Raw genomic sequence first — 9,736 nt, forward strand, 5'->3', positions numbered from 1 at the left:
AAGGCACTTTACAATGGAGTTAGAAGCAAATATTTGGATTTAACAGTTTGATAGTGGTAAAACAGATAGATTAAAAAAAATTGAGTCCCTAAAACATAGATGGCAGATTCGGAATATAAGTCTATGTAGCTACCAACTAAAGGCTTCTCAGAACAAATGGGTTTTAAGTGATTGTCTGAAAGTTGACACAATGTCAGATGTCTTTAAACATGGTCCCTTGCATGGTCGTACTCAGGGCATCAGACTCGCCCTAAAAGGTCACATGGCATACGATAGATCTATCCCAGGCCAAGTAAAACTCCAAGGAGTTCTGTCCAATCTTATGCATTCAGTGTCTCTATTTGAAGGTGCAAACTGCCCCTAACACCATTGTCCCTAACACCATTCAGAGCCACAAGTAGGCCTAATCCTTAGATCTCCTTAGCTACCCTGTTTTGGGTTGGAATACCTGTGTGAGTCCTCAACCACGAGCCTTCAGCGTTGGCTTAGCCACATTGTTCGTAGTTAGCCCATGACTCGTCCACCTCACCAGTTAAGTACCCGCACAACTGAGGACAGGTTGTGCCTTTGAGAGCGACTGTCTTGTCTTCACGCTCTTGGCGATCGCACTGGCATCCTCTGGCGAATACACAGCCGAGCAGACGAATCGAGCGATATTCCTTGGGTATTTTACTATCGAGGTAAAAACGGTGAGAAAGTTCCATTTGTAATACTGCGACAGTATTGCAACGGTATACTAATACTACATCCAACAACAACTTTTAAAGCGGCATATCATGCAATAAAACTGAATATAACCGATTGATACTCAATCCCAGAATGCACAATAACAGGGGTACTTACATTTCCTAAGTAATACTGACGCAGCATTTTTCAAGTTTCTATCATAAAGCCTGGCAGGATACCATGATGTATCATGTGTTATACTTCACATTTGATATCCAATACAATTGCTTTGTATTCTTCAGTATAACACATTGATACGAATGAATCTAGTATAATTAGATATACATCTCAGTATACTAGGGGTAAAGAATATGCTGCGATACACTGATCATTATATTCGGAATATATACCATCTCAGGGTATCCCAGTATAATCTAATTATAACTCATATCACAGCTAGAATACTGATCACAGTAAAACAAAATCAGCTGAGTATTTCAACCCATTTCGTGCAGTGATAGTGGATTTGTTACTTTAAAAAAATATATCACAGGTCCGTATGTACGTTCAAATGTTTTCAAGGATAGAACACTTTTCAACTATCAAGTGAAAAAATGCATTGGCAGAATATTTTTTCTGCTACACTACAGGGTATCTCATTAAAAAGTTAATCCGGGCGAAATGTGTTGATATTTTTAAACCATTCATTGTACAGCTTTTGACGTTGCAGCAGAGTAAAGTAGAAGCTATGACCTTTGTGTTGATACCATCGTGACGTCCATGCAGTCACGCATGACTGAGCACCATGGACTTTAAAATGACAGGCAGAAATGAACTCGTTCCAAATTCAATGCAGTTGTCGTCACACTTGGTTCATTATCAATGGTTCATTAATTTAATAGTGTTATGTCATAACTGGGAGGGGTATTTTCAGGCGCTTATGGTGGGCAAAGGTGGTACTCCAGCTCATCGCCTTCACGCAGTTCAGGAAACCTTGACGGCCACTGCTTTGTTCGGAGAACGAGTAATCGCGCTGAAGCACCCAGTGGAGTGGCCACCAAGGTCACCCTATTTTGCTCCCTGTGATATTTTTCTTTGGGGGTACCTGAAGAACAAGGTTTATGAGACTCCAGTTCAAGGTCTAGCAGAAGTAAGAGCTCGCATAATTCGGGAGATCAATGTGTTGAGGGAAAATCCAGAGATGGTGGTGACGAGGGCTTTTCAGGATATGTGCCCACGTTGTCAAATGCGTCCAAAGAGGAGGGGGGGGGGGGGGGTCCCGGGGCATAAATTGTAAAAAAAGGTTGAATTCCGAACTGCTTTGTTCATTGTAGTGTGGGTCACAGCATAATAGGGAGTTTTCGCAAAGCTCCCGAAACATCAATGCGAACGCCTATTCCATTGTTCGACATCGATATCAGGAGGTCGAACAATGACATAGGCGTCCACTTTGACGCTTCGGGGTATTTGCGAAAGCTCCCTTGCCTAAATTCTCATACCCCGTGATTCACTGCTGTTCGGGGAAGTAGGTAGAAACTACATTGGTAGTATGGCATGCCAAAGCGGAATTTATTCAGGACAGATGTTTTACATCAGGACTGAATCTTATGCCAGAATCAGGCAACAAATTTCGAAACCGTACAAAAATTTCTCTCAGGAAAAAAAATTGACAACAACAGGTGAAATATTCCTAATCTTATAATAATTGTATTTACGTCAGAATATTTCATTTTCAAGTTTTAAATATTTTTGGTCGGTACCGTAAAACACGCCAGGATTTAGTTTTCGTCCAGAATTTTTACGACCGTCCTGACTCCTGCAGAACGCAAACAGATGACGTCATCATCTATCTTATCTACGATTGGTTAAAGGAATTGGCGGCTTTTTATTGCAGCATGTTTGTTCTTCCTCTGGTTCACCAGTAAAATATTTTTCTAAACGCGTTTGATGCTTTTCCAATTTTGTTACATCTCTTAGATAGTAGAAAAACGCGTGTATTTGTAGTCGAATGAACCATCGACGTATATTGGCTGAGACACTCGGATTTACGCCATATATACTTCGATGCACGGATATCAGCAATTCGACGTAGATGAAAGCACGTGAAAATGTACATTTGCATATCAAAGAACCCGGAAAAAGCGCTACGACTATGTGCAAATGTTATAAAAAGTGAACATGTATCTACAGAATCTACCAAATTACTGTATTCTTTATGTTGCTGTACAGTGTTTATATGCACCAAATTCAAAATCAACTAAGAAATAAAGTCATATTTGGACATTATTGACGAGAAAATCGCAAAGCCGGCATCTTCCACCGTCAATATTATTGTCACGCGCAGTTATAAATCTCCTCACCAGAGAGTCGTTCTTCACCCCAGTCTTTTACCCCTGGCAGCAATATGTGAGGAGGTGACTGAAGAAGATTAGATAAAAACACAAATTACATCAAATTTCTCACTAGGGTTATTCCGTTGGTGATTGATAATATTCTTTTGTAATTTCAGACAGATGATTCTCTTGATGCTCTTTTTTCGTCACGGCAAATTTGACGATGTTAAAAAGTGCGCCGTATTGCACAACATAGCGCCGTTGTTGTCAGCGGTTTACACATGTAACATGCAATTACATGTTTTCGTGAGGTGATGTAATCTCTAAACCTATTTTTAGACTGTTTAAAACGAGCCGTCTTCGAAATCAAGTTGGTTTCGAAACGTCCTCCAAAGTCACTTGAGATTTTAACCAATTTCCGTCTACCGATTTGGCTTTAAAATATGTTTTTCATCAACCGCAAAGGGTACTTGTTGAAATGGTAGTGTTTTCAAAGCAATTCATGTTATGGTTTAAGTGCATGCACTGTGTTTATCACGTACTCGATACGAATACGTTTTTCTGAGTAATGGCCGCTGATGAGGGAATTAAGACGGTAAAAGAAAGCTTCTTTCAAGTATTTTTTCTTTTATCGTCTACAGTTTTAAGACTAGTGTATTTGTTATTTCTAGTACACACAAGTCCTGGCACAAAAGACCTTCCCCGCCACGTGAGTGCACGCCGAGATCCGAGTCATGTCACCCCGCTATCAAGACGCAGCAATACGTCCATTTATCGTCGCAGTTGCGGGGTAATCAAGCGAAATCAGCGTGATGTCGGAAAAATCGATATTATCACCAAGACGTCACAAGCTGCAATATAGATCCTAACTCCAGGAAGCGTCTGACGAGTGCATCGTTCCACGTGGAAAGGGTCGATGCATGGAGGGCTAACTCGAGTCAAATCGGAGTCATCATCAGAAATGCGCGATAATTCAGTCAGATTTTGAATGTTTCCTTTTTTGTGCAATTTGTTGATGGAAACTTCTTAATAATAGAATAGGAGGTGACTGGGCAGCCGACAGCTGGGTAATATTGCCCTTAATAATGCCAATGGTCCTTTAAGGACACGTCATCATTTTTGTGGTCACGTGACCATTGGGAGAAGTTTTTGTCCTGCCCACTAAACTGGAACGAGTGGTGTCCTGGCGCATTTATTCTTAGATAAAAAATGTTTCAGAAGGATTTTTTTTCCAGCAAAATACAGATTTTTTTATTCTGTGAAGTAACTTTCAAATTCATTTTGCTGTGAAATAGCCCTGAACAAGAGCCCGCAATTTCTACTAGAAAAATGGCTTCCTGCGTTGAAAATTAATTTCCTGAGTAAATTCTTCTTTGGCATGCATGCCATACATCGGAGTCTCGGAGTGGCTCCCGATCGGTCACACGTGCGTATGTTATAGACACACGCCAAAATGAGCCGTTCGGTGTCCAAAACTCGAGATAATGACTAGCGGAGAGTCTTTAACTCAATGAAATTGAAACTCCGTGAAATTATATTTCATCTAATACTTTTTTTATTTACAACCATATTTTATGGTATCGACAATTGCCATTCCAGCCATACAAAGGACGGTCGAAAACCTCCTATTTCACTTTCACGCGGGTCAACAGGCTTCCACTTAAAGAGATCAAAAGGTTGTGCGATCTACTGCACATATCCAGTGTGGGGATTTGGACAATGGCAACATATCACTGTCCGCTATATGGTAACCGAAGCGGCTAGCAGACCACTGCAAATAAATTGAAAGCACAGACAGATTCAACCACGAATATGTCATGTTCTATGGCACTCGACGTGGATTTGCTGGTTGGTATTTCTAGTTCTATTTAGGTTTATATTGATGAAGCTGTCCTGAAGAAGTAGATTAATCAGTGGTTTTGTAGCTCTATGCCAAATAAATGGCGCAATTTACGCTTATTACTACCATGATTGCCTAAGTTGTAGAGATTATTGAACGGACTGTGTTGTGTAGCATATGTACACCAGAATAGGAAGATGTGATTACAAGCGCTTGGCTCAAAGTGTCCTATAAAGTGACTTAAAATGCAAACATATACAGCGGACTGTCCGCTATGGTACCTTTGTGCACCTGTGTGACGGTCCGCTATTGCTACACCATAAACAGAGCGGAAAGTATACCAGATATTACTGCATTCTAAGTCACTTTATGAAACACTTAGGGCCAAGCACTTGTTATCACTACTTCCTATTCTAGTGTACATGCTACACAACAAAGCACATCCATTCACAACTTCTCTTCTCCTTACTGAATGAGGTTTGGTTCCACCAAACACATTAATAGCTTGATGGTCCTAATTATAGATTCTTAGACGGTGCATGCGCAGTAGTTTCTTGACTTCGTCACGGTACCTCTTTCCCCCGCCAATACAATAAAGGTAAAACGTGCTTGCGAAATTCATATGCCAGAGTGTGACAATTGCGATGTATTGTACTTTGTATCTCAGAGACCAATAATCATCATTAAAGTCATAAAGATCTTGCAGAACTGGAACAGCAAGAACCAAATCGTACAGACGATGTGGCAGTGACGTCACAACATAAGCCACGCAGACGAAAATCAACATCCGGGTCAGGTGATGCGTCTCTTTTTCCTGTGACAAGGCAACACCCATTTCCTTACGGTTTTTTGTAGCTGCTTTCAAGGTAACTATGATCCAAATGTTGCAGGAAACAATGATGAGAAATGGTATCAAACTACCACAGACAAGATTGTACATTTTACAAAGAGTTTCAAGTGCTGGACGATTGGGAATGGTGACCTTTAGGATGCCCGCAAATTCTGAAATTAAATTGGTTTCAACTTATAATTTTACTTTAGTCAAATGGTTTTATTTCATGTGGATAAACCCGACAACAATAATTAACGACGCTGAAAAGGGCGGCGATGATAATGAGGATTGCCGTCGACGTTGATGTTGACTATTGCGATGATGACGATACCGCCGGTATCGTATGCCAATTGAAATGATCGAGGTCATCACACTGGGATTTTCAGTTAGATATAATGAGGGTTTACCTACCCTTGTACGAGAAGAAAATATGAATGTTGATGACTATCACAGCCACAATGCTGACAGCTACTGCTCTCCACGCGTTGGATGTGGTACATCTTTGCTTGACCGAAAGAGGGTATCTTACAACAATGAGACGATCAATGGACATCATGGCGAGGAAGAGGCCCGATAAAACAGCCGTGGAGTAACCAAGGTAATACATCCACCTGTGATAGAATTAGGTTTGAGTACACATTATATCAAGCGCTGTGACGACGAACTCTGGTGGCTCCCAATAAGTTTCTTGATAAAATCGGAGAATTCGTAAATGAATAAAGGCGGGAACATGAATAGATTGAAGTCTGCAAGAGTTGGAGTGGCGGACTTGGATGGAGGGGGAAGGTTAGCATATTTGGGGCTTACCAACTAACTGCAGTGTTTGCCCATGCTACTTCATCGATATACTGGATCCACTCACCAATACGATCCCAAGCCCGACAATACCCGATTTGTACCACCGCCTTGATGGGTAGAGTCTAAACAGCCGAACACGATAGTAGGCATTTCGCAGCCATAAAAGGGGTGGGATATCTATTCAAGGGTTAACAACGTAATCGTCATGAACAGTAATGACTCTACAGCGGATCTTTTCATATTACAATTAAAGACTAATTGGAAGAAACGAAGACAAGATATCCAACCCCTTTTATGGCTGCGAAAGGCCTACTATTATGCCCGGTTGTTTAGGCTCTACCCATCGAGGCGGTTGTAGAAATCGGGTATTGTCGGGCTTGGGATCTTATTGGTGAGTGGATCCAGTATATCGTCAAGAAGGTATAGTGTGGGACACTTAAGTAACAGCATTGAACTGTCATGACAGTGAACTTTATCTTTTAATTTCGCCACTTTGAAAAGCTAATTAATCTCAACCCACAGATCACTTCATTGTAATCATAATGATCATATATAGTACAACATTTGCAACGACCTTAAAAACGGGAGCATACCTATGTTTCCCGTAACCCATGTTCACACAGAAACAGGATTTTAGGACTAGGTTGTTATACGGTATGTTTTCCTCGAATTCCCGAAAATGCGACATCTTTACAGAAAGTCGTCAATTCCAGGAAATTATTTTATCTTTCCAAAAAGAATAGACATCGAGTTTCTGGATTTTTTGCAGTTCCGAACTACATGTAGCCATGGATGTAAGGCTTGTGGCAGGTAATCGTGGTTGTCAAGTCCTTGTAAGTAATGGATACAGATACAACACACATTGATTTGCCAATGAAAATATTCACTGGCGGTACTGGAGAAAGGAATGCTAAATTCAATGAAGACCTGGACGATGCAAACATTCGGGTACTTTTCTATGAGGAACATGCCCATGAAACAGGTGTCTAAACGGTTGATCGAGCTGCAAACCATGCGGGGGGCAGTATTGGAGAACCCCGCTCGTCCAAGCATAGTTTTATTCTTTCATGACAAAATTAGTAAATTGGGTGATTTCAAAGTCAGTTTTTAGATTAAGTTTTAAAACTAAATGGAACACTAAAACCCTCGATTAAACCAGCATTGAAATGAAGTGGGTTTTAGTTTCATCCTATTTCAAAGTCGGTGTTTGTTGGTTTTATCATTATGTCCGGTTTTAGCTTAAAACTAAGGGATGGTTTTAGTGTCAAAAACTAACACCGGGACTAAAACTAAAACTCTCCACAACACCACAAATGAAATCAGTTCTGGTGTTAGTTTTGACACTCAGTTTTAACATTATCCTATTTCAAATTAGGTTTTAGTTTCACACTGAAACCTATTGGAACACCAAGGTCTGATCTTAATCCCAGCTAGGTGTTATATTTGGAAGATTTGTAGTGCATTTTGTATTACCAATAAAACTAACACCTTAGGCATTAACACCAATTGGATTTCAAAGTTGGTGTTGGTGTTAAGAAAAAAATAAATCATGTTGTTCGTACCATTTCAAGAAGTAGTTGCTGGTATTTTGAACGCTGATTGGAATAATGATGGACGTGAAATGAGACGACAAATTTATATAGATCGGAAGCGGTTACAATAGTGAAACAACAGTAACAACGACAACAACATGCATGTTTGGTTTTTCCAAGGTTTTACCTCTGTCCATCTTGGTGTTTGTTTTACCTGCATGTGGCCGATATTTCCGGCCAGTGGCCAAATTAGCTGCAGGCATACAGGCACCTGCAAGCACATAGAATTAAGGATAAGCAAGGATAAGGTTGTTGTAGAGTGATAAACTCAAGGAATGGCACTGGGCCACACCAAACATTCACTTAAATAGGTATAAGTATATATATTATGTAATGATTAAAGGTATTAAAGAGCATTAAAACTAGTGTATTGAAAAAGGCAAGACCAGTTTGTGCTGCCATCTGGAATGGGCAGCACAACTATTAAAGACATTAACCCATTCTCCCACATATTTTTTTTTTTTTTTCACTTAATGACGGAATATATTTACAATTTACAGAACACGAATATGTACATACCTGCAAGCACATAGAATTAAGGATAAGCAAGGATAAGGTTGTTGTAGAGTGATAAACTCAAGGAATGGCACTGGGCCACACCAAACATTCACTTAAATAGGTATAAGTATACATATTATGTAATGATTAAAGGTATTAAAGAGCATTAAAACTAGTGTATTGAAAAAGGCAAGACCAGTTTGTGCTGCCATCTGGAATGGGCAGCACAACTATTAAAGACATTAACCCATTCTCCCACATGCAGAATAAAACCTCTTCTTAGTTTCAGCCCAGGTTTTAGGTGTTTAGATAAAACCAGGTGTTGGTGTTAAACTAAAACCTCGAATTGGTCTTATCCAGACATAGGTTTTTAGGGGTAGAAATTAAGAATAAAACTGACACTAACACCCAACACTAAAACCAAAACCAACTTTGAAATCACCCAATGTACCCTCTTTTATAGTTATATGGGGGAACATAGGAACCGGGGAACATATGTACCGAGGAACATAGGTACCTATTGAGGGATTATAGGTATTGGGGAACATAGGTACCGGGGAACATAGGTGGACCCCTTAAAGCCGGTTGAATAGTTTTGGAGATATCAAGGTGTAGGTATAAAGTTCAAAAGTTCTATGGATTTAACTCTGAGTGTCTTTTACAGTCCACACAACGTTTCGCCTTGCGTTCTCAAAGGCGTCTTCGGTGTAATGAGTATACAATATATGTGCAGGAGGCGTAGGCATTGATATTTTTTATGAGCTAGACTGTACGCCTGGATGAGTCGTTTAATAGCCAAACTGCTGGGTAGATGACTCACGGAAAGTCTATTGTAGTATCGGTCACAACCCGCCCTAACTTCTCATACTCACTGAAATTGAAACTCCGTGAAATTGGATTTCATCCAATCCACTTTAATGAAAGTCGCAACTATTATAACCAGATTTATTGTATCCACAATTGCCATTCCTGCCATGTAAATGCAGGTCGAAAACTTCCTATTATTCTTCAACAAGCTGATCAAGAGGGACAGAATATTACCAGGGATCCCGAGAACATTGGTTACGATCCAGAAGTATTTAGTCAACACGTCCAATGACAGGAGCATTACTGAGATTACTTGTGGCTGGGTTGATTGAGAGGTCAGCCATACTACCGATGACGATACGGTGTAGAT

This window comes from Lineus longissimus, chromosome 6, assembly GCF_910592395.1.
Source record: "Lineus longissimus chromosome 6, tnLinLong1.2, whole genome shotgun sequence".
Taxonomy (NCBI): domain Eukaryota; kingdom Metazoa; phylum Nemertea; class Pilidiophora; order Heteronemertea; family Lineidae; genus Lineus; species Lineus longissimus.